Source organism: Anabrus simplex, chromosome 2 (genome assembly GCF_040414725.1).
Source record: "Anabrus simplex isolate iqAnaSimp1 chromosome 2, ASM4041472v1, whole genome shotgun sequence".
Lineage (NCBI taxonomy): Eukaryota > Metazoa > Arthropoda > Insecta > Orthoptera > Tettigoniidae > Anabrus > Anabrus simplex.
Genome location: NC_090266.1, coordinates 250756105 through 250782762, shown reverse-complemented (window position 1 = coordinate 250782762; position 26658 = coordinate 250756105).

Genomic DNA, 26658 nt, shown 5'->3' with positions numbered 1-26658 from the left:
TTGAACAGCAATATGACTAGGTTCTTGGTATAATCTGTTCTATATTGTTTATGTTAAGGATATATCACACTACCTACCACCTCAGATACACGCAATAGTGATGACATCCCTCCATATTGGGTTAGGGTCAGGAAGGGCTTCCGGCCATAAAACAGGGTAGTTCGCACCCGCCACCCCACAGGTGTGGGAAAAAGCGGTAGCAAATAAAAAAGGAGAAGATTGCTTATGTTAAGGTTGTCGCTTTCAAAAAAAATGCTAAGGCAATGGACTTGTTGCCCTGACGTTACGTTGGTACTGGGATTCTTCGACATGAAAGTGTGTGGTCAGCAAATTAATAGGAAATAAGGACATAGAACTAAACGGTCCTGTTGATATCGGGTGTTTTATATGGACCTCTTCCTTTCCTGTCATTCACAGCAAAGCTATAGGCATGGAACATTCGCTGAGTTTCATACCTAATCTATATCTATATATATAAAAGAACTTGTCCTGACTGACTGACTGACTGACTGACTGACTGACTGACTGACTGACTGACTCGTCATCGCCGAGCCGAAACTATTGGACGTAAAGAAATGAAATTTTGGGGATACATTCATATTAAAATTTAGGCTCTCGCCAAGAGAGCAATTTTGGATATTCCGTCGCTAAGGAGGTTAGAGGGGGGTGAAATTTTAAAATGAGTGTATCTATATCTCAAAACTTTAAAGTTTACAGATGTAAAATTGGTATTTAGAATCTTCTTTAAAAATAAGGAAACACGTATTTTTTTGTTTTCGGAAAATCCCCATAGGAAGGATGAAAATGGTGAAAAAGTGGTTGAATGCCTTTAATCAGGATACCGGTACTTATATCTCAGAAACTGAAGATATTACAGACCTGAAAATTGGTACTTTTGATCTCTTTTAAAAATAAATGAACACGTATTTTTTGTTCTTGGAAAATCCAATTAATGGGAGGGTGAAAAGGGGGGGGGGGTGAATTTTTAAAATGAGTGTATCGATATCTCAAAACTTTGAAAGTTTACACATGTAAAAATTGGTATTTAGAATCTTCGTTAAAAATAAAGAAAAACATACTTTTTGTTTTCGGAAAATCCCAATAGGAGGGGTGAAAAAGGCCTTGAATGCCTTAAATGAGGATACTTATATCTCAGAAACTGAAGATATTACAGACCTGAAAATTGGTATTTGGGATCACCTTTGAAAATAAAGAAACATATATTTTTGGAAAATCTAATTAACAGGAGTGGCAAATTGGGGTGCATTTTAGAAAGACTATATCTACAGTATTTCTCAGAAACGAAAAAAGGTTACAGACGTAATAACTGGTATTTGGAATCTCCAGTAAAAGTAAAGGAACATAGGTGTTTTTTTGGAAACTCCACTTAAGGGGAACTAAAAAGTGGGTGAAATATTAAAATGAGCATTTCTACAGTACTGTATATCTCAAAACCTTAACATGTTACCGAAGTGTAAAATAGTATTTTTTATCTCTATTGAAAATAAAGAAACATGAATTTTTTTTGTTTTCTAAAAAACCACTTGGGTGGAGGGGTAAAAGTGACTGAAAATGGGGTTGAATTCTTTTAATTAGGATACTGATATCTCAAAAGCTGAAGATGTTACAGACGTGAAATTTGGCATTTGGAATTTCCATTAAAAATAAAGGAATACGTATTTTTTTGTTTACGGAAATCCACCTAAAGGGAGGAAAGAAATTGAAAATGTAGTTGAATAATTTGCATGAGGATACTATTATCTCAAAAACGAAAGATTCTGCAGACGTGAAAATTGGTATTTGGAATCTGCTTTAAAATAAAACACACATGTATTCTCGGAAAATCCAATGAAATGGGCAGAGGGTGAAAAATTGGAAAAATTGAATTAATTGTATGAGGATACTTACATCTAATAAAAACTAAAGTTGTTACAGACATACAAATTGATATTTGGATCTCCTTTAAAAACAAATGAAAAAGCGTTTTTGGGCGGAATCATTTTGGGGAACGGGGGTGAAAAGGAATTGAATTCCTTTTATATGGACACATCTCTAAACTTAAGATGTTAGAATCGTGATAATATGTATTTAGAAGATCCTTTATTATTAAAGAGAAGTATTTTTAACGGAAAATTCACTTAAGGGGGGGGGGTGAAAGGAAGTGAAAAAAGTGAATTACTTTTATGTGGATACTTATATCTCAGAACTGAAGGTAACAGACGTGAACATTGGTATTTGGTATCTCCTTTAAACAGAAGGAACTTGCCTTCTTATTTTGGGGCGGGGGTAAATCAACTTAACGTCAGTGGGGTGAAAAAGGAGTTGAGACCAATTGATTTTACTGTTCATAATGTACTTATTCTGATCATAAAATGATCATTTTTAATCTTTCCTGGGTTCGTTTTCAAGAACCATCTTTTCCTTTGGAGTACATAAAGTTAGATTACAGTAGATTCTCCCGGCATATAAATAAAAATTTAAACACATTTGAAATAAACGATATGAATGATATTGACTGCGCAATTGCTCACCTCTATAATAAGGTCAATAATTCACGGAAGTATATCATTCGTGTCTCCAGAAATCTCGCGCACTTGCCTACTGGCGACGATGGTGCTGGTCACATTTTAATAATAATAATAATAATAATAATAATAATAATAATAATAATAATAATAATAATAATAATAATAATAATAATAATGTTCTGGACCGACGTCAAAATGTGCGGATTGCGCTGGAAACGGGTCCTGGCCGCGTAATGACTACGATTGCAGTCCGGCCGCGGGTTCAGTACCGCCAGGGTACCCAAGACGACACCACGCCGTGTCTCCTCAAGGATTTGATCCGTATTAAAATGCTTATAGGAAAAGATGGCAAAGATTTAGGGACCCAACTGGCCGGGTGGAATACCTGGAGCTAGCCCGGGAAGTACGAAATCGATTGCTGGAAATAAAAATTGCAAAAAGGGAGGAACTCTGCCGTAATCTCTCAGAAAACGACTCAGATCACGAATTTTGGCGGATTCTCTCGGAAAACGAGTTAGATCGCGAATTTCGGCGGATTAAATATAAAACGTAAAGCATTCAATTATAAATTGCATTATAATACTGTAGCGAAGCACGGGTATCTTGCTGGGATAATATAAAAGAACATGCCCTGACTGACTGGTAGACTGACTGATTTGGAGATTCATCATCGCAGAGCCAAAATTACTGGTCATAAAGAAATTAAATTTTGGGGATACAATTATATTGGAGTGTAGGTGCTCGCTAAGGGCGGATTTCGGTACATTCCGTTGCTAACGGGGTGAAAAGGAGGGAATTGTTTGAATGTGTATATCTATATCTCAAAAACTTAAAAGTTTGCATACGTAAAAATTGTCATTTGGAATTTTCATTAAAAATGAAGGAACACGCATTCTTTCGTTTTCGGGAAAATCCCATCAATTGAGGGGTTAAAAAGTGAAAAAAGGGTTGAATACCTTTTGTGAGGAAACCTTATATCTCAAAAACTGAAGACATTACAGACATGAAAATTTGTATTTAGAATCGCTTTAAAAATAGAGAAACACGTATTTTTGTTTTGGAAAATCCAATTATGGGGGTGAACAGGAATGACAAAAGGGGGGTTAATTTTTGGAAAGACAGTATTTACAGTATATCTCAAAAACGTAACATGTTACAGAAGTAAAAATTTATATTTGGAATATCCTGTAGAAGTAATGAAACATAGACAATTTGTTTTCTGAAAATGCACATAAGGAGAACCGAAAAGGGTGTGAATTTTTAAAATGAGCCTATCTACAGTACATCTCAAAAATTTCACATGTGACAGAAATGAAAAGTGGTATTTTAATCTCTTTTAGAAATAAATAAACATTTACTTTTTGCTTTTGGAAAAAACACTTGGGGGTGTGTAAAATGGACTGAAATGGGGTTGAAGTATTTTTATTTGAATACTGATATTTCAAAAATTGAAGATGTTACAGACGTGAAAATTGTTAATTGGCACATTCTTTAAAGTTAAGGAAACACGAATTTTTGAGAGGGATCAATTTCACGGGGGTGGGGTGAAAAATGAAATGAATTCTTTTTATGTGGATACTTATATCTCAAAACCCGAAGATGTTTTAGACACGAAAATGTTTATTTGGAATCTTCTTTCAGAGTAAAGAAACACGTATTCCTTTATTTTAGAAAATCCACTTAAGTGGGAGGTGAATGAATTTAAAATTTACTTGAATTCTTTGTATGAGGACACATATCCCAAAAACTAAAGTTATTACAGCCATGGAATTGGTATTCGGAAACTCCTTTAAAAATAAAGAAACACGTCTTCTTTTATTTTCGAAAAATCCACTTTGGGAGGGGAAATTGAAAATTTATTTGAGTTCTTTGTATGATGATACTTATATCTCAAAAACTAAAGATGTTACAGACGTGAAAAAGGGTATTTGGAATCTCCTTTAAAAATGAAGGAAAACGTATATTTTGTTTTTGGAAAATGGACTTCAGGGGAGGGGAGAAAATAAGTAATAAAGGAGTTGAATTCTGTTTAAGAGGATAATTATGTCTCAAAAACTGAAGATGTTACAGACCTGAAAGTTGGCCTTTTGAATCTCTTTAAAAATAAAGAAACAGGTGTATTTTGTTTTCAGAAAGTCCACCTAAGGGGGTAGGGGTTGGAAAGTAGTGAAGAAGAAGATTTTTTTGAGGATACTTATATCTCAAAAACTGAAAATGTTACAGACGTGAACGTTGGTATTTTGAATTTCATGTAAAAATAAAGAAACAAGCATTTTTTGTTTTCGGAAAATTCACTTAAGGGGCTGAAAAGAATGTAAAAAACAGGCGAATTTTTAAAATGGATACTGGTATATCTACAATATATGTTAAAAACTTAACATGTTACAGACATGAAACTTGGTATTTGGGAAGTCTTTTAAAAATACAGGAAAACATATTATTTTTGCTTTCGGAAATGGCACTTAATGGGGGTGAAAAGAAGTGAAAAAGAGTTGAATAATTTCTTACAGGGGTGCCTATATCTCAAAACCTGAAGATGTTACAGACGTGAAAACTTGTATTTGGAATCTCCTTTAAAAATAAAGAAACATGTATTTTTTTGTATTCTTGAAATCGATTCAGGTGGGTGTGGGGTGGGGGAAGGTGTGATAAATGGGTTTAATTATTTTTATGGGGATTCTTATATCTCAAAATCTGAAGATGTTACAGATGTAGAAATTGGTATTTGGAATCTCCTTAAACATAAAGAAACATTTTCTTCAACTTGAGAGAAGACTGTTTCTCATATGTACAGTTCTACTCGTATATTGCATGGTCGTCTTAGCCCCAAAAGGCAATGCCATAAACGTGGTTTTAAAGTATTTTCTGGGGTAAATGATATTGAATTTTGGGTGAGTTTTTATACTTTAGGGATTTTCAGATAATGTCTTAATACAGTACCAAGGAACGGTTTAATTTTATCAAATTACGAAATCCACCTGAGCGAAGTGGCGGGTAACTGCTTGTATTTTAATAAAAATCGACTTAGAAGAGTATGTTTCTAGACCATCGAAATAACATGTAGTAACAGGAAACGGCAAAACCCAATGGCAGTGCTGTAGTGAGCGATACCAGGCAATATTAAGAGTGAGGTGGTTCGACAGTGTTTTCTCACTGAGCCAGAATGTGCTATTGCAGCATGACTGTTGCTATGTGTACCACATTTCATAGAATCCAGATATACTTGTCGTATTCGAAATGTCACCACTCAACAGCTTTAATTCCGTCTCTAACCTTAAATGAGACTGAGAATTCAGTCGAAACTACATTGTTTTCTGGCCTGTACCAAGATGCGGTTGTAAAAAATAAGGCAGCCATTAAGAAAAAGGAACAGGTGGAATATAAATGGCAGTAATGCTAAAATGACACAATATAATAGACGTTAATTCGCTTGTTAAAGAAACATGCGAACCGGATACAAATTTAAAGAAGTTCGAAATATCGCCTTCCATACAGAAGTGAAAAGGAAAATTAAGACGAAATGGAAGCAAAGATCCATGAAAGGAAGAAGAACATGATGGCGAAGAGGAAAGAGCTGGAGGAGCAATGTTAAGGTCACAACTAGATGATTTATTCATTATTCCTAGTATTTCTACACAGGAACATTTGAGTGCTGGGGGTTGTATTTGAACACACACAGTATTCTCCCCATAGCTTCCTCACTTTCCCACCAACCCCAGTTTATATCATTCACTAATACAAGCACCAGTACAGAGGTTACTTTTCACACTGCACTGATGCAGTAAATTCACAAAGCCGATGTTCACACATTGTCTGAAATAACAACTCATTCCACGTGTTTTATTTGTTTTTGTGAACTATCCGCCTCACAACGTTAAACCACAGTTCGAGCAACATGTTTATCGGTGTAAATTCATTGGTAGGAAATGTAGGTCAGAGAGGGATTGCCTTATCTACCGTGTGCAGTGCAGCTCTGGATAATGGAGATAAGGTCCACAAAAGACTATTACTCTCTCCATCACGGCACGCAGAGCGCACATTTGCTTGTCCCCACTGAGATATGTTCTGTAGTAAAGCGGGCTTAAAGGCAATGATATTGTACAAATCCTCTTACAGTCAGGATTATCTATGTAGCATTGTATGTAGCCACCGACAGCAAGAGACAGAGCCTACCCACTTCCCACAAACATTGCTCGTGCCAGTCTGTCAGAGCTAAGCTCAATTCACTAAATCCGGATGATGTCACCAGATTCGCTGTGTTTACAGGATTCTTCTCCTATGTTTAAATCAAGAAGATCGTTTTACTCCAGCATACTACAGTGTTTGGGAGTCGGGGTACACAACATTTCCGAGGTTTGGCTTTAGTATCGCACTCCCTATGTGAAAAAATGTACAAAAATTAACGTTGCTCAACTTACAAAGTTTAGAAGAAATGCCACAAGCCTAACATATGATGCTCTTGCTTATTATTAGCAATATAATTTGAGTATTCCTTATTCTTCCCACATGTAAATACAAATATGTTACGTATCCCAGACATAGGGAGACAAGTCATTTGACGATGATGGGATTGAACAAGGCTAGGATTATGGAGAAAGATATTTTGTGTAATTTTAATCGCTAAACATATCTTTCTTTCTTTCTTAAATCCGTTTAACCTCCAGGGTTTGTTTTTCCCTCGGGTTCAGTGAGGGATCCCACCTCTACCGCCTCAAGGGAATTGTCCTCGAGCTTGAAACTTTGAGTTGGGGATAAAACGGGGTAGAAGGACCAGTACCTCAATCAGGCGGCTTCGCCTATTATGCTGTACAGGGGCCTTACGGGCGGGGTCGGAAGTTTGGGATGGACAGACAAGGGAAGAGGGAAGGAAGCAGTCGTGGCCTTAAGTTTCGTACCATCCCGGCATTTGCCTTGAGGAGAAGTGGAAAACCACGGAAAAAACCTATACTCAGTTGACCTCCCGAGGTTGAGTGGACCCCGTTCCAGTCCTCGTACCACTTTTCACATTTCGTGGCAGAGCCGGGAATCGAACCCGGGCCTCCGCGTGGGGGTAGGGGGAGCTTGGCAGCTAACCGCACTAAACCCTGCACCACAGAGGCAGACTATATATATTCATTAATATAATTTACACTTTAAAAGGTTCATTGTTACTCTATTGCCATAAAAATAACAGTGGACTTCAGTTTATATGGCTCTAAGTTTACTTGGATACACCGGACTTAGAGCGTTAAGTATTATGAAAACATTAAACAAATACAATCTGGAATAACCACACCCAAGCATTAATACTTAATAATGAACAACATTGTGATAAACAGGTGTCTTCATGGCTCAGGCTGCAGTATACCGGCATATCACCGCTGGGCTCCGTAGTTCATATCCCGTTCACACTATGTGAGAATTTTGCTGCACAAAGCGAAGGTGGGACAGGATTTTTTCCGGGTACTCCGGATTTCCCTGCCATCTCTCATTCCAGCGACACTCTCCAATATCATTTCATTTCATCTGCCAGTGGTTAATCAATACCCCAGAAGATTGCGACAGTCCTCAGCAGCCGACACAGTTCCTAACCTTGCCACTAGATGAGAGGCTTCATAAGTTCAATTCCTGACCCGGTTGAAACTAGAAACAGGCTTTGGATTCTCATTTTTAATGTCATGAACAGGACACCTCAAACAACATCTTCAACATTTTCATGAGGTAGGTGTGTGTAGGCCTATGTCCCCCTCTATGGTGTAGTGGTTAGCGTGATTAGCTGCCATCCCCGGAGGCCCGGTTCGATTCCCGGCTCTGCCAAGAAATTTGAAACGTGGTACGAAGGCTGGAACCGGATCCATTCAATCTCCAGAGATCAACTCAGTAGAGGAGGGTTCGATTCCCACCTCAGCCCTTCTCGAAGTGTTTTTCCGTGGTTTCCCACTTCTCCTCCAGGCAAATGCCGGGATGGTACCTATCCATTCTAATCCTCCCACCCCCCAAAAGGCTCCTGTGCGGCCACCTGTGTTGGGTACTGGCCCTCCTCCCCAGGTGTACCCCGACCCAAAAGTCTCACGCTCCAGGACACTGCCCTTGAGGCGGTAGAGGTGGGAACCCTCTCTGAGTCCGACGGGAAAACCAATCCTGGGGCGTAAACAGATTAAGAAAGAAAGAAAGAAACAAAGAATGATGCATGTATTAGAAACGATAATTCTCTGGAATGCACTGCAGAAGTGTCATTAAATCTTTATATTTCAACCAGCTGATTTGTTCAGGCTTTGTCTCATTGAATATTCAACGGCCAATGCACCGGCTTCCGAATATTTCGTCGCACATCAATAGACTGAAATTCTTCCGTAAAGTTCATTTCCTTGCAACCATACCACTGACGATATTATGAAAAGTATAACCTTTAGTGCTATTTTCTTGTGACATGAACGGGGAGGCACGGCTGTGCATCAAAGAGCTGAAATTTCTGATGTTTTAAAAATTCATATGCTCCACCCTAAAAGGTGCCTTTTTGTTATATTTTGAAACTAAATTCATCCAGTCATTGCAGGTGAAGATCGTGCTAATTGGCAGATGCCTGTTGGCTTTCTTTATAATGCTGTGGTCCCTGTTAATCTTCATACGATTGTGACATCTGAGGAGAAACTTATAGTTTACTTCTTTGAGACTGGGACTGCAGTAAAGAAGCCACAAGGAAATTAAACACGGCGCAAGTTTGCAGTTTTGTCCTGGACAGTTATTTGTCCTTATGGTCGGAACTTCTATTCTACAATTCATACTATTCTGTTTCGACCAACTGAACAAAGAGAAGGTCATGTCATTACCTCTCTGCCCTGTTGTCACCTCATAGCAAAGCATGCACGAAGACACTTGTATTGTATAGTTCAGAGTCCAGAGCTTCATTAAATAAGAACTCTGCGAATTAGTCAAGTTCGGAGACGGCAAACATTTTTGAAGATCTGCCATTATGACTTTTTACTTGGTGTTGAGCACTGTCTTTTCCTTTTCCTCACTTTTTAGACGTCATCTCAAAAGTCCTCCTTCTGTGTGTTTGTCTTGTTTTTCCTTAATGGCCTTTGCTTTATCTTCTATTGATGCATTCTGTAGCTGGCAATTGTAAAGTGATCTTTACACAGATCACAGTGATCACACAGGTCACAAGTATCGATTTCTGGAAGGTAGAAATATAAATTGAACTCTTAACCCTTTAAGATTCTAAAGACTGGGAGACTGAAAAAAATCAATTTTATTGCATGTTTAGAATCAAATAGAATAGACTATCATATATACATGTTTATTTTACAAAATCATATTCATTTAGTGATATATTTTGGTGGGAAATATATATCCCACTGCCACTTCCCGACAGCTAACATTCTTGGGGTGTTCATTGGGATAATAATTTCCCACCTAGTAAATTACGTAGTATTTTGCACAAGTAGCATAACTTTCTGGCTGAAGCTTTTGTTCTCCAGTATTTCTCATAGCAATGTCGCTGTTGAATAATTAGTCTTCTGAAGAAAGGGTTGAGTCGCTGTCTGACACAACAGCAGGGAATAACAGACTTCTCTCCGCTGTTGGAGAAGCAGGTACGAAGTCTGGATCGGCCAGCGAGTTATCAGATGATCCTGATTCAGAATCATCAGAATCAGGTCGTTCTAATAATAGAGACATACAGTATTTCCTCTTCGCTCTTCCTTCACCACTGGTGGAAGGTTCCATTTCTGGCTGTGAATTAGATCTCCTTCCTAAGAGGAAGAAAATATAAAGCTTATAACTCAAGTTTTCATCCATCAACAGCATGTATCCAAATGCCATCACTGCAATTGTTGGCACTATACAGTAATAATATTTTAATAGTCAAGCTAACTGCTAAATAAACTTACCAAAACTGAGTGAGCAATCTTCAGCATCACTAGCATCATTATTGCCTGCTCATCTGGAATTTCCTCTACCAGCCACTTCGCAATATTGTCCATATTCCTTCGCAATAAATAAAAATCTACAAAATGAGCGTGTAAACACGTTCATTTGTGTCATAATACAAATTAGATCATATACCCAGATGCTGAAGTATACCTAAAAGCCTTAAAATGTACACCAATGTGTGTATGCTGATAAACTGGTGTGAAAAATCTGCATACATGACTTCAAGTTGGTATAAGAACTTGGCCAAGATATAGAACAACAAAATATTGCATACACAAACAACTAAATATGTAATTCACTGATATGCAGTCCAATACTTGTGATCTGTGGCTCCCGAATTTATTTTTGAAACATCAAAATTTGTAAACAAAAATATAACCTGAATCATTACTTGACATTCAACATTTATAACTGCAAATCAAAGCATCAAGGCACAAAAATAAAGCATAATATTAGTTGTGTATATGTTACAGAAAACTATTCTTACCAATTAGACTTCCTCCTTGGCTCAGGGTTTCAATAAATTGCTTCAAACTCGCCTATTACAACACAACATCGTCTGTAAAGAACTTCAAGCAACCAGAGTGATATATATTTCCCACCTGGTAACATCTGACTTGCTGGTCAAAGAGTAAATATATGACTGAGGCAATTTATGCACTCCCTGTGTCCAGCACATGAAACTACATAATCCTTGCAAGACGGGAACTAGATATCTCTCTGGAGTACTAGCGTATACTAGGTGGGAAGAATATATCCCAAAGAAACTTAAAGGTTAAATACCCATTTGAAAAGCCACTCTTTTGCTTTCTTCGTACTTGCTGCCTTGCATTCTTCAACATACAATGAATACATTTTTTGAAAAGTTGAGATAATTTCACAAATAATTTTTGCCTGTCCTTTCTCGACAATAGTGCATTTAATATGAAGGATAATTCATGATGTGTTTCTTTATTTGACCTGAAATATTATCGGAAGTTTTTCTGTATGTTTTAGAGTAAAAATGACTGGTCACTTGATTAATAGAGCACTGATCATTTATAACGTTTGAACATATATTTTCTGTTCTGCCAAATAAGAAGCACGGCACGGCTGGAATTACTGCTACCAGTCACTTCGTCTACTTGAGTAGGCTCATTTCCTTTCCTTCCTTTCTCGTTCTACTTAAATTCATGGTTTGTAAGTAGTGCACTTCACATACTCAGTGCCTTTGTCGAGAGCAAGATATACACATCGTGTCCCACAACAAGCACTTGAACTGATTATTTGATTGTTTGCTTAGAACTAAGTCAACGCATTCTGACTTACGCTAATAGATCGCTAAAATATTTAGAACCATATTGTAGTAACGTGACTTACGTTTGTTTAGCTCCAAGATGCATTAGGGCTTGCATCATTTTAAGCTTGCCTATTTCCTATTGAAATGAACTTTTGGTCCTAATATAGTTCTGAAGCAGGAGGCCACAGGAAACATTTTTTCAAAGTTTTCTCAGTTTCGGCAAAAAATGGACTTAACGTTAGTCTAGTCCTCAGGTACAGAAATAGCAAAACATCGTAACGTCATCATGTAACAAGTCAATTCCATTGATAATTTAAGAGTACATTTATCACTGAACGGTTGTCTGACTCGTTGGCTGAATGGTCAGCGTACTGGCCTCCGGTTCATAGGGTCCCGGGTTCGATTCCCGGCCGGGTCGTGGATTTTAACCACCATTGGTTAATTCCAATGGTCCGGGGGCAGGGTGTTTGTGCTGTCCCCAACATCCCTGCAACTCACACACCACACATAACACCATCCTCCACCATAATAACACACGCAGTTACCTACACATGGCGGATGCCACCCACCCTCATCGGAGGGTCTGCCTTACAAGGGCTGCACTGGGCTAGAAATAGCCACACGAAATTTTAACTGAACGGTTTTTGTTTTCTCTTAAAACTCATTGGGATTTGTAGGTGTAAAGAACTGAATTGGCACTGCTAGCTTGGTATATATATTGAGAGTTGTTGAGGTTCTGGAATGTGTCCCCCCCCCCATCCCAGAAGAGGTATTTCAGTTTGTAAGTCAGTTTACAGTACATAAGAATGTTTCTCACATTTAAATACCGGTACCAACCAACTGGTTCAGACCTCAACCCTTAACCTCGAGTAGGGAATATGAGCGGCTCTCCAAGTACGTGACACAGATTGTCGTATGTGTGTGTGTGTGTGTGTGTGTGTGTGTGTGTGTGTGTGTGTGTGTGTGTGTGTGTGTGTGTGTGTGTGTGTGTGTGTGTGTGTGTGTGTTATATGTGAAGGAACTTGCAAACGGCACATGATTTCTCCGTTTCAATTAGGCGTTAACAATAACACATAAACGGCAAAGGCTGGAGCGAGAGTAGCAATGAACGCTGAGGTATTTACGAGCGTGTGCCTGAGAAAAGGACAGAAGAACAGTTTCATATCTTTGATTTCGTCGGAAGGAATGTCTTAGCTCAAGAGCTAGCCACAACACTTTTCACTTCACAAAATCACAGCTAAAGAACGAAAGGAATTCTCCGGACACCAAAAGCCAAATTCTTAATGACCTCGGGAGGAGTTCAACATTAAGGCTTCCAATATCTCTTTTAATTTTACAATTGGCTTTACGTCGCACCTACACAGATAGGTCTTATGGCTACGATGGGATAGGAAAGGCCTAGGAGCGGGAAGGAAGCGGCCGTGGCCTTATTTAAGGTACAGCCCAAGCATTTGCCTGGTGTGAAAATGGGAACCCACAGAAAACCATCTTCAAGGCTGCCGACAGTGGGGTTCGAACCCACTATCTCCCGGATGCAAGCTCACAGCTGCGCGGCCCTAACCGCACAACCAACTCTGCCGGTCCCAATATCTCTAAACTTGGCACTAACTGGTATGGAATGGTTAGTCCATACCCAGCCATCCTTGTGCCCAGATTTGACTGGTACTTATTTCTAATGCACGCCGAGAAATCATCTGATTTCCAGACGGGGAAGCATAAGGGACTCTTTCTGAGAGTTCAAAATATATTGCAGTACAGTATAGCCCTATAAATGCCTTGCATATTGAAAGTAATTGGGCCCCAAGAGTAGGGCCGTGCGTTTCATCACCGGGAGGGCGGCTCCTTTTCTCACCAGGGCGGGGGTGGGGGGTGACACGGCCGGACAGTAGTTGTAAGAAGGGTGCCCTGCACGTGGACTGGTTTCTCGCCCGTACAGGGTGCAACAAGCTAATTTTAGGTTTATAGGGTTAATTTTCAGTAAATGTAGGGGGTGCCCTAACATGTGGACTGGTCATCCACCCATGTTAGTGGCAGCTTAGTAAATTTAGTTTAGGGGTGGTGCCTTGCATTGAGACTGGTATCCCTCCCGTGTGGGAGATAGTGGGTTCGAACCCCACTGTCGGCAGCCCTGAAGATGGTTTTCCGTGGTTTCTCATTTTCACACCTGGCAAATGCTGGGGATGTACCTTAATTAAGGCCACGGCCACTTCCTTCACACTCCAAGGCCTTTCCTATCCCAACGTCACCATAAGACCTATCTGCGTCGGTGCGACGTAAAGCAAATTGCAATATGTACTGTATATAAACTGTGTGTCCGACTCGTTGGCTGAATGGTCAATGTACTGACCTTCGGTTCAGAGGGTCCCGGGTTCGATTCCCGGCCGGGTCGGGGATTTTAATCGCTTCTGATTATTTCTTCTGGCTCGGGGACTGGGTGTTTGTGTCCGTCCCAACACTCCCCTCTTCATATTCACACAACACACTACACTAGCAACCACCACAGAAAAACGCAGTAGTGATTACATCCCTCCATATAGGGTTGGCGTCAGGAAGGGCATCCGGCCGTAAAACAGGGTCAAATCCACATGTGCGACACAGATCGCACCCGCGACCCCACAGGAGTGGGAAAAGCGGTAGGAAAAGAAGAAAGAAAAGAAAGACTGTATATAAACTGTGTCGCGGTAGTATACTAAATGTAAAAAATGCAACTTCATCAAGTAGTGCTACCAGTTTTGAAGAAATTCCAGAAACAGTACCAACAAACAGCAGAACGCGTGTCGCAATAATTGCACTGGTCCCATCTAAGTTGCGTCACACTCAGAGACCTGGGCATCTTCATCAAAGGAGAGAGGAGTACAGCGCTGGATTTGGAGAGGAAGTCCTCTTCTATGGCTTCCCCGATCAACGGATTTATCCACTTTAGCATTTTTTCCTTTGCGGTTGGTTGCGGGCTCTTGTGTATAAGATTCTTTTCGACATGGAAGAGACTCTGGTTGCGAATGCAGTTGTAGCATCTAGGAAAATTCCGGAAAACCCTGAAACTTATGTTCGGGTTTGACAGTCCATGATTCGGCGATGTAACTGTGTGTTCAAGTTAATGGAGGTGTTTTTGAACCTCTTCTGTATGATGCACTGAAGTATGTAACTTGTGCGGCATTGGACTTCAGAGGAAAATATACTGTACATCTATTGTAGTAAGGTTGTTACTTTTATCCTTACTAAACTAAGCAAGTCACGCTGGGCAAAATGGCATTAGAGAACGTTGTTCGTATTCATGTACTCTTCAACCTCTGTAAGTTTGTCGGTCTAATTTTATACCTCTTTTAAGCCGAATCAAACGAGATACCATGGGTTTGACTTCGTTTCGTTGAGTGTATATTAACTTATCACCGTTGGGTTAGGACTTTTTGTTGTGTGGTAGTTGATAATGATAGATATCTAAGAAAGCATTTGTATTGACTATGGGAGTGATTTTTTTTGCTAGTTGTTTTACGTTGCACCGACACAGTAGGTCTTATGGCGACGATGGGACAGGAAAGGGCTAGGAGTGGGAAGGAAGCGGCCGTGGTGTGACAATGGGAAACCACGGAAAACCATTTTCAGGGCTGCCGACAGTGGGGTTCGAACCTATTATCTCCCGAATACTGGATACTGGCCGCACACTTAAGCGACTGCAGCTATCGAGCTCGGTATTATTATTATTATTATTATTATTATTATTATTATTATTATTATTATTATTATTATTATTATCATCATCATCATCATCTGTTTACCCTCCAGGTTCGGTTTTTCCCTCGGACTGAGCGAGGGATCCCACCTCTACCGCCTCAAGGGCAGTGTCCTGGAGCTTCAGACTCTTGGCCGGGGGATACAACTGGGGAGTATGACCAGTACCTCGCCCAGGCGGCCTCACCTGCTATGCTGAACAGGGGCCTTGTGGAGGGATGGGAAGATTGGAAGGGATAGGCAAGGAAGAGGGAAGGAAGCGGCCGTGGCCTTAAGTTAGGTACCATCCCGGCATTCGCCTGGAGGAGAAGTGGGAAACCACGGAAAAAAACTTCCAGGATGGCTGAGGTGGGAATCGAACCCACCTCTACTCAGTTGACCTCCCGAGGCTGAGTGGACCCCGTTCCAGCCCTCGTACCACTTTTCAAATTTCGTGGCAGAGCCGGGAATCGAACCCGGGCCTCCGGGGGTGGCAGCTAATCATGCTAACCACTACACCACAGAGGCGGACTATTATTATTATTATTATTATTATTATTATTATTATTATTATTATTATTATTATTATTATTATTATTATTATTATTATTATTATTGAGCAAAAGCTACGCTCTCGTTAAGTATAAAACACTTGCTTCCTAACAAGGAGAATCGACTGCCAATCCCCGGTTGTAACAGTAATCTAATATTAAAGAACCAACTCGACTTTTTCACGTACCAGGTGGTATACCTAATACTCCGTGTAATTCTCCCGGCTGATCAAGGTAGAATGATGACTACTCAAGCACCAGAGGTCATGAAAATTTGAACCTTACCCATCATGTACGAATTGGCCATGCTAGGATGGTCACCTCATCTTATCGACCCTAAGGAGAAAGTTTATGTTCAGTTTGCTTCATTTGAATACTAAGAGAATAGTGGTCTTCAACGCAGTGTAATTGCTTCTTATGTGAACTTCGTCTAACAAACTTCTTTTTTTTTGCCTTACGTCGCACCGACACAGATAGGTCTTATGGCGACGATGGGACAGAAAAATGGCTAGGAGTGGGAAGGAAGCGGTCGTGGCCTTAATTAAGGTACAGCCCCAGCATTTGCCTGGTGTGAAAATTGGAAACCACGGAAAACCATTTTCAGGGCTGCCGATAGTGGGGTTCGAACCTACTATCTCCCGAATACTGGATACTGGCCGCACTTAAGCGACTGCAGCTAACGAGCTCGGTCGTCTAACAAACTACAGTATGTTACTACTGCCAGAACATTTAACTTCAGCTCACACATCCTCTTGTGGAAACCGAGTGATTAACTTAGAGGACACGAATTCACCCCATATTATTATTATTATTATTATTATTATTATTATTATTATTATTATTATTATTATTATTATTATTATTATTATTATTATTATTATTATTATTATATTCGTGTCTTCGTACCGTAGAGGTGGTGCAGCTCTCTTCATGTACACCCGCAATGGAGATAAGCTCCATATGCCTATTTAACCGCAAACCAGCCCTGCTGTCGATCTTGAATTTCTGGCAGTACCGGGAATCGAACCGCGTTCACTGAGGACGGCAGCGCTAACCAGCTTTTGAGGGGGACATTATTATTATTATTATTATTATTATTATTATTATTATTATTATTATTATTATTATTATTATTATTATTCAACAAGTGTAAAGTGAACTTTCTTCCAATGCTGAAATGATATTTCCCTGACCTTACCCGAACATTGGAAATACGACATAATCTTTCTTCAGCTTAACTGATTGAAGTATTATTATTCCGTATCTCTATCTCTCTGTTTTCCTGCTTGTATGTAACAGATAAAGATGGCATGGGACCCATTCGCGTCTATAACACAACTGGCTCACAGTTGTACATAAAGATTACCACTTCGTAATTGTCGCGAATTAAATCGAAATTTATACCTAGCTTAATATCCTATCAGCAACAATAACTGGAGCCGAAGTAATTCTCTGTCAATCAAGTTGTGAGATAATCTTGGTTATCTTACGCAAGTAAGTGACACCTTTATCTGACAAACTTTATAGGTTTACCTTGGATCCACGTGGAGACTCCTCAGTGTTATCCTGTCGGATATATCGTTCGTCATTGTTTTAAGGGCCTTAAGGTCAGAAGGCAATCACGAATTTAAGCTCGTACAACGCACCAACCACGTTTAAAATTTCAGTAGTAAACTAGAGGTCCAAAGTCTGATTCTGCAACTGGTTCTTGCATGGTATCCACAATTGATACGTGGCATAATCACTGGCTTCTCCGCAAGGCGGCCGCGGTTCATATCCTAGGCAATGCATAGTCTACAAGGAAACGTGGTTCGAATTCCTGGTAAAACTGATAGTCCCATTTCTATGATCATGATATCAGCTATCACATAGAACTACAAGTTTCAGAGAGGATCATTCTTTGGCCCCTTGGCTAATTGGTCAGCGTACAACTTTAGGTTCAGAAGGCCAGGGATAGATTACCTCCCGGGTCGGGGATTTTAACCACTTATGGTTAATTCCCCTGGCTTGGGGAGAGGACTTTTTTATCCGTCTTAACACACTTATCTTCATTTACATACAACACATCTCACAAGCTATCACCACAGAAACACGCAGTAGTGAATATATCCCTCCACACAGGATTGGCGTCAAGTGGACAAATTTAAGGATATACAGGAAAATCTAAGTACGGGACCGAGGAGACTGTACTGTATACAGGAAAATGTATGTTGGTGGGATGTGAGTTGTAAGAATGCTCGGGACGGCGTTAACACTCAGTCCTTTAGACAAGAGAATGTCCAGCTCCGTGGCTAAATGGTTACGATACTGACCCTTGGGCCAACAGGTACAGGGTTCGATTCCCAGCCGGCATTGGGATTTTAACCTTCATTGGTCAATTCTAATGGTTTGGGTCTCGGTGTCTGTGTGTGTGTGCGTGTGTGTGTATGCATGGCGTCTTCAGCATTATAATTATTTATTCATCATAGGTACGGCCTATAACGCATCAACTCCAAATATCTGCACCTGCACCAGGCCTCTCCGGGGGCCACACGCCATCATCATTATTATTATTATTATTATTATTATTATTATTATTATTATTATTATTATTATTATTATTATTATTATTATTATTATTATTATTATCATTACTGTACCGGGGGTATACTTTCTCCTTCGCCTTGAACGGCGCACCTTCTAGAAGGCCATCTGTGCTATGAACCTTGAACTAATATAATACAAGATACTTTGACCTTCAACCATTAGATGTCTCTACCATCGGCTTATGTGCCCACTCTGGCGGGATTCAGGACAATTAATTTTAAAGGGAATTTCAATATTTCAAAGATTTTAAACATTAAGTTTGTGAAGATTGTTTTGTTCACGCGTCAAAGTTGTCATCACTCGTATGGCTCCTTTCTTCCTTAGTTATTAACCACCGGGCGAGTTGGCCGTGCAGTTAGGAGCGCGCAGCTGAGAGCTCGCATCTGGCAGATAGTAGGTTCGAAACCCACTGTCGGCAGCTCTGAAGATGGTTTTCCGAGTTTTCCCATTTTCACACCTGGCAAATGCGAGGGCTGTACCATAATTAAGGCAACGGCCTCTTCCTTCCCATTCAAAGACATTTCCTGCCACATCGTCACCGCCAGACCTATCTGTATCGGTACGGCGTAATACAAATAGCAAAAAAGTTATTAACCAATCAGGTATTTCGTGTATACTTCTCTAGCCAATTAAAATTCGAGGTGTGTTCTAACATCATGCCTGTCTCAACAGAGTTCTGGAAACTTCCCCTCGGAAATGATATACAAACTGGGCGCTTTAGGGCCTATTGTCATCTTCACCGCTGCAGTCTGGTGATTGCGGCGTGGTATTTGGAGGCAGGGGCTCCCTGTCGTCGTTCGGAAGACCCAACTACTCAAGGTAATGGCAGAAATATCTTACCATGTGATAGCTCCAGGCAGAGAACTCGCGGGGAAAGTTTCAAACTTCTTTTCTTGATGTAAAGTCTAATGTTACAGTTTAATGTAAATTTTCGGCAAGTCTGGGGACATTGTCTAAATCCCTGCTGGGAAACATGGAAATTAAGTGAACAAGGAGAGATATCCCTCTGTTGATTCCCACTCAACTTGGTACGGGGTGACTAAACTTTTCTAAACCTCTAAATTCTTAAATATCATTCGACATTTAATATTTCTCATTTAGTCACCCCTCTGTAGTATAGGCTTAGCCTCTGCAACTTCGGGCCATAAGCCAATTTACGGTTTTAAAGATTTTCCTTCAAAGGAGTGCAAGTGTTTCGCCTTCTATCCTTTTTTCCATATCCGTGCGTGTTAAACCGTTATTTTTAAAGGCCATTCAGAATGGGCACTCATTGCCCCTGTTTATTTAGTAATTGTTTATAGACGAGTGTGTAACGGACTGTTAAGCAGAAGTGACTGTAAACACAGTATTTGAAGTTTGAAGGCACAATTTTATAATGCTTGTGCCTTTTAGACGCTGGACTACAGTAACCTTCTGGAGCTCGGTCTTCTAGGATGTAAATGAGTGGAGCAAACATGCTCTTGCAAAAGTGTACATGTTTAGAACTATAATGATTATCCCTTGTAAACTATCACGTTGATAATTCTCTCGAATGTTGTACCTGATTTTTGACTTTAAGTTCGAATTGTTGTGCGAGCTGACGAGCACATCATTATATTGTTGCTTTTCATTCAGATGACATATCTGTCACATTTTAAAATCAAACAAGAAACGAAGGAAAGAAATAAAATTTCAAAATTTATTGCTTTACTTATGCTTTCGTCGCTTTCTTGTCAGCGCATTCACCACACCTTCTTCCACCTCTCTGCTCCCCTAAATTTCCGTATCAAGTGGTAGCAGAGCGTGCTTGAATGGGCCAGGACAAAGCCCCTTTTGACGGCTTTTCTTAACATTTGAACTTGACTAGAAATTCTTCTGTGTTCGGATTTTTCTAAATGTTGTGAACATTGTCTTTCATTACGCCAAGTCCTAGAGAGGTTATTTGCTAAATGAAGAACTTATTTACGGGCTACAAGGTCCAGGCCGATGGCACGGTTGCAACAGATGCTGGACTTAAAGATTCTTTGGAGTTGCTTATTAGTATTCCGGTGTATGGAGAGAAAGAATATGGTAACGCTTTATACACGATCATCGCTAATATTACTGAATTTGCTTCTGTTCTGAGTTTTTTGATGGAGGTGAAACTTTCGGTAAAATGAAATGGCGTACGGGTTTTAGTGCTACTTTTTTGCTATTTGTTTTACGTCGCAACGGCACAGATAGGTCTTATGGCGACGATAGGATGGGAAAGGCCTAGGAATGGTAAGGAAGCGGCCGTGGCCTTAATTAAGGTACAGCCCCAGCATTTGCCTGGCGTGAAAATGGGAAACCACGGAAAACCATCTTCAGGGCTGTGACGGTGGGGTTCGAACCCACTATCTCTCGAATTCGAGCTCAGAGCTGCACGCACCTCATCGCACGGCCAACTCGCCCGGTGGCTTTTACTGCCGGGAGTGTCCGAAGACATGTTCGGCTCGCCAGGTGCATGTCTTTTGATTCGACGCCCGTAGGTGACCTGCGCGCCGTGATGAGGATGAAATGATGTTGAAAGCAATACACACACCTAGCCCCCGTGTCAGCTAAATAAACACTGATGGTACAAATTCCCAACCCTGCCGGAATCGAACACGGGACCCCTATGACCAAAGGCCAGCACACTAACCACTTAGCCATGGAGTCGGACAACCCTTCGGTAATCAACTTAAAGGGGTTCAAGCTAAGTTATTTCACTTTTACAATAGAGTGGGGGATATATTTTTCCTGAAAGTATGGCTAATTCCCTGGCTCAACATATTTCCGAGTTGTCTAATAAGTTAATCAATTTTGTCCGAGTCTGCAAGGAACATTGGTAATCCACACCATCGTCCTCCCATTTTTATTAGTAATGCAGCTTTCGACATTCCGCAAACTCCGATGCCCCCTCCAGTCATGTCATCTGGCATTAGCAAATTACCCCACACTTTAGCCGTGTTTCTTAAGGGGAATTGAAAATTGTCTGTTAAATCAACCAATGTTGTAATAGCATTCTTAAGATTTCTAGAATAATTTCAGGACCATGCCTTAGTATTTGCCCTCTCGCGTTCACAAATCTTACAGATTATTTACCGCTACTCTGTTCATGTTCTCTCAGATATGATCGTTAAAGAAATATCGTGAAGGAGTTCCATCGAAACCTTTCGACGTCCTCTTGTTGTCAAATTTTATCCTTGTAAGAGCGTTGTCATTTTCCTCTGAAATCCAATGCCACAAAAGTTACATACTTCAGTGCATCTTACAGAAGAGGTTCAAAAACACCTCCATTGACCTGCACACACAGTCACATCGCCGAATCATGGACTGTCAAACACGAACATAAGTTTCAGGATTTTCCAGAATTTTCCCGGAATCTACAACTACCCTCGCAACCTGAGTCTCTTCAGTGTCAAAAGGAATCTCTTACATAAAAGCCCACATCCGACCCCAAATAGAAATGCTAAAGTGGATAAATCCACTGATCGGGGAAGCCATTGAAGAGGACTTCCTCTCCAAATCTAGCGCTGTACTCCTCTCTTCTTCTAGGAAGATGCCCAGATCTCTGAGTGTGAAGTAAATCAGATGGGAGTGCTGCTATTAGGACACGCGTTCTGCCGTTTGTTGGCACTGTTTCTAGAATTTCCTCATCACGGCTATGTCCATGTCCGCGGAAGGAGTAATATATGCAGGTACTTTGCGAATCGCTCGGGAACCACCACCGTCTTCTAATATTTCTCGGCCACCACCTCACCGAACCTTCTCAACCGCATATGTTATGCGTGTGGATCGGCGGATCATCTAAGGAATAAGTGTCCTCTATTAAAAACTAGTACACCTAGAAATGGAGCATCGTCTTCTAAAATATGGTTCAAGTGCGGGTCATTAACACATCTCGCTAAAAATTGTAACTCATCAAATGGTACGCCTTCGTGCTCTACGTCTGGTTCTACCTTTGTCAATCAAAGCAATGAGAATTGACTAGCGTGCCCGGCTGAGTCACCACTATCAGCTCTCCAAGGCTCAGCCGAGGTTAACTCTGGTATCGAATTTTTCTGAGGAAGGAAGACCCTCTAAAAATCTTTTGAAGGTCCTAAACAATGCCTGAAAATTGCCTCCGATACTCCAGGATTAGTGTCCTTCCTCAAAATTGAAAAAACAACAAACCTCACACGGCCCTTTTAGATTCAGGAAGTTTTGGCTCTATTATTTCTGAAGAATGGTAATCCATATTAAAGTTCTGTTTTAAATTTCCTGAATATATTTTTCTTCTGTAAAAATGCGTTTTGGCTAATTCTTCTTCAATAAACATTTTTGGATTTATCCAGGCAAAAATTCGTATTTTTAAATTGACATGGAAGTTTAAGTCATTTGTTGCTAAAAACTTGTCGTGCCCTGTGATATTAGGGGTAGATTTCATGTCATATTCCGGTCTTGCGCAAGGTCTTCAAAGTAAATCCTGCAGATTTATATTTAAGAGTAATATCCATATACATCTTTTAAAATAATTCTGTATCATCTTCTATGATTTCACCCACACAGAGTCAGCGATTCTCCGGCGTGTTTTCGGAAGACCTTGGTGTGACTGATTTAATTGAATACAAGATAGAGGCTATGGATTCGGTTCCTGTAAGATTTCCTCCATACAGGCTATCTCCACCTAAAATGAAGGCCCTCATGGAAGTCATAGACCAAATGCTGAGGCATGGTATCATTCGACCCTCAAAGTCTGCGTATTCTTCACCCTTCTTTCTGGTGCCGAAACCTCAAGGCGGCTTTAGGCCAGTAATTGATTACAGGGCGTTAAATCGTAAGATTATTTTACAATCAGTACCCCTTTCCGACTTGCATTCATGCTTTCCTTGGTTTCTGAAGGCTAAGTTCTTCACTATTTTAGATCTTAATCAAGGCTATAACCAGATAGGCCTACTCCTGGCGTAAGAATCGAAATGTTTGACTGCTTTCGCTACCGACTGGAATTTGTAAGAATCCAACTGCGTGCCTTTCGTGCTCCCCATGGGCACGGCGGTTCTTACTAGGCTGCTGGATAGGATCTTCTCCGATATTAAATTTCAGTATCTGTACCATTATCTATATGATGTTGTTATTTTATATGAGACATTTGAAGAACTCTTAGCCCATCTGGAGGAAGCTATAAAACGCCTTCGCAAAGCTGAAGTGACGACAGGTTTTCAGAGGTATCTTTTCTTAAACCATCTATGTCTTCTTGGGGCATATTGTTTCACCTGATAGAGTTTTAGTCGATCATTCCAGAACACATGCAATTCGTAACTTCAAGCCTCCCAAAGATGTAAAAGGGGTTGCTAGATACATCGGCATGGCGAATTTCTTTAGAAAATTCATCCACAAGTTCGCTAATAGGGCGGCGTCCCTAATCCTCCTCCGTAGGAAAGGTGTCAAGTTTGAATTTCAGCGTTTCAGTTAGACGTTTGACACACACGGGGATCCGACAATGTGGTCGCAGATGGATTAAGCCAAATGTTTTCTAGCTATTTCGATTGTGTTTACCCGGAGGAAAGTCCTTCAACTTCTATTTGCATACCTTCCCCCAACCTGACTGATGCCCCTATTCTATTACGTGATATAGGGAAATATCAACGTGAAGATCCGGTGCTGGCTCCTATTATGGAAACCCTTTCTTCTGGGGACCATGTTGCCCCTTACGTATTGAGGAATGGGGTTCTGTGTTGTCCTTCGAAGCACAATCAGAAGATGAAAATTGTGGTTTCAGCTGTTCTAGTGCCTATGATTTTCAAGTACTATCATGAGACCCCATTAGGGGGACTTCAGGGCATTTTCAAAACTAGGGAGAAAATAAGGGAAATGCTTATCTGGAAGAGTATGGAAGGCGAGATTAGAGCAATGGTTAAAGCATGTTAATCTTGTTTGATTAGCAAGCCCACGTTGTTTACTAAGGTAGGGATTATGTCATCACACCAAGTATCTTGCCTTATGGAGCTATTGTACATGGATTACGTCGGACCCTTCCCTCAGTCTAAAGGGAATGGGAATAAATTCATCCTTATGTGTGTGGATGGCTTCACACGGTTCACATGGCCGTTTCCGACCAGGCTTCCCACTGCTCAGTCAACTGTTTCTTGTCTCAATACTCTTTTTGCATCTTTTGGGCGCTGCCAATAAACTGTTTCTGATAACGCTGAGGCGTTCACCTCCAATTTGTTTTGTAAGTTCTGTTTCGATCTCCCAGTCTCGCATGTCACGACGTCCGCGTACTACCCACAGCCATCTCTAGCTGAGCGGGTTAATCGCAATCCTCGCTCGGCCCTGATTGCTTTCCACCACGAAGACCGTTCTCGTTGGGACACTTCATTACACTGATTATCATTAGCCTTTAACTCGGCCGTTCACGAGGCACACACGTTTTCTCCCACATCTGTCATGATTAATTTTTTTCCCAACACTCCCTTGTCCAATTTGTGGTCAATCAATGAGCTTTTAGGAGAGACAATAGACCCAGACAATATCAGGGATCTGTGGAGAAAGGCCAAAAATAATCATAAAGCCTCCCACGGGAAAGTGAAAACGAGGTATAATCGAGGACGGAGACCCACCGATTTAAAAATCGGAGATCAGGTCATGGTTAAAAATTTTGTTCCCGCAGGCAAGCTTGCCCCCAGATTTCATGGACCTTCTATTATACTTGATTTTCTTACTCCTGTCACCCTCTTGGTGAGTAACTCTGAAACAGAAAGATTTTTTCTTGTTCATCTGTATCAAAAACGTGTGTGAACACTGTTGCCTTTCATTATAGTCCACCAAGTGATGGCTTGGCCGATTTAATTATATTTCTTTCCTTAGTACCTTATAAGTTTATTTTTTAGGTAAGCAAGTTTAAATAGAAGGCCTTCTGCCCCTGTGGGTGGTTAAAATTTGTAGGTATTTATGTTCTAGTTAATTTCCATTGTTGTTGAAATACTTTTGTGAAAACCTTCCCGTCAACAATGTATTTACCTTTCTGTCATTACCGCCCCTGCCTTCAAACCAGAGTCAGAAACACCGTACACTCGCCCTCCATATTCGCCCATCTTAAATGGACGTCATGGAACACTGTCTATGTATCAGTTACTGTTGCCCAGAAATTCTATTATTACAGTGCTCTACTTTCACCTGAGGTCTCGTCTTGTCAACTGGCGAGATATGCCGGCGCGGGATATGGGCCCACGTCGTTCCGGCCAAATCTCGTTCTAAACGGCCGACTTGGGGACTCTCATCACTGGTAGTAGCTTGAAAGCTGAACTCCAACCGTCCACTCTATCATTGGGCGGAACTATGCTACTTACTCCTTGGTGACCATAGCCTTAGCTGCTCCTCTCAATATACGAAATAATGGTATCTTATGGTACCGGGGGGATCCGGAGGACCCCATCCTGACATCGGCAGTGGTGGCCACTCTTCCCGTCAACCTTGGGCGCAACTGACCGGACTTCTACTACTACACAAACACAATCAAGATTAATTTACTCAAAAATCAATTGCAACTGACTATCCATCAAGACATTTTTCACCTTATGTATATTTAATGAACAGTCGTGTGTTCTTAGGTGCAAGATTTCCAAAGTGTTCAGACTGTGTTAAAACCTTAGGGGTGGAGGTCTGTACCGGGGATAAACCTTCTCCTTCGCCTTGAACGGCGCACTTTCTAGAAGGCCGTCTGTGCTATGAATCTTGAAATAATGTAATACAAGATGCTTGGACCTTCAACCATTAGATGCTTCTACCATCGGCTTATGTGCACCTTCTGGCGGGATTAAGGACAATTAATTTTTAAGGCAATTTCAATTTTCCAAATTTGTAAACATTAATTTTGTAAATATTGCTTTATTCACGTGTCAAAGTTGTCAACGCTCCTATGGCATCCTTCTTCCTTAGTTATTAACCAATCAGGTGTTTCGTGTATACGTCTCTAGCCAATTAAAATTGGGGATGTGTACATGCATCCTGCCTATCTGAAAAGAGTTCTGGAAACTTCCCCTCGGAATTACTGGGCGCTTTATGGCGTATTGTCATCTTCATCGCTCCGGTCTGGCGCGTGCGGCGTGTTATTTGGAGGCATTTGGGGCTG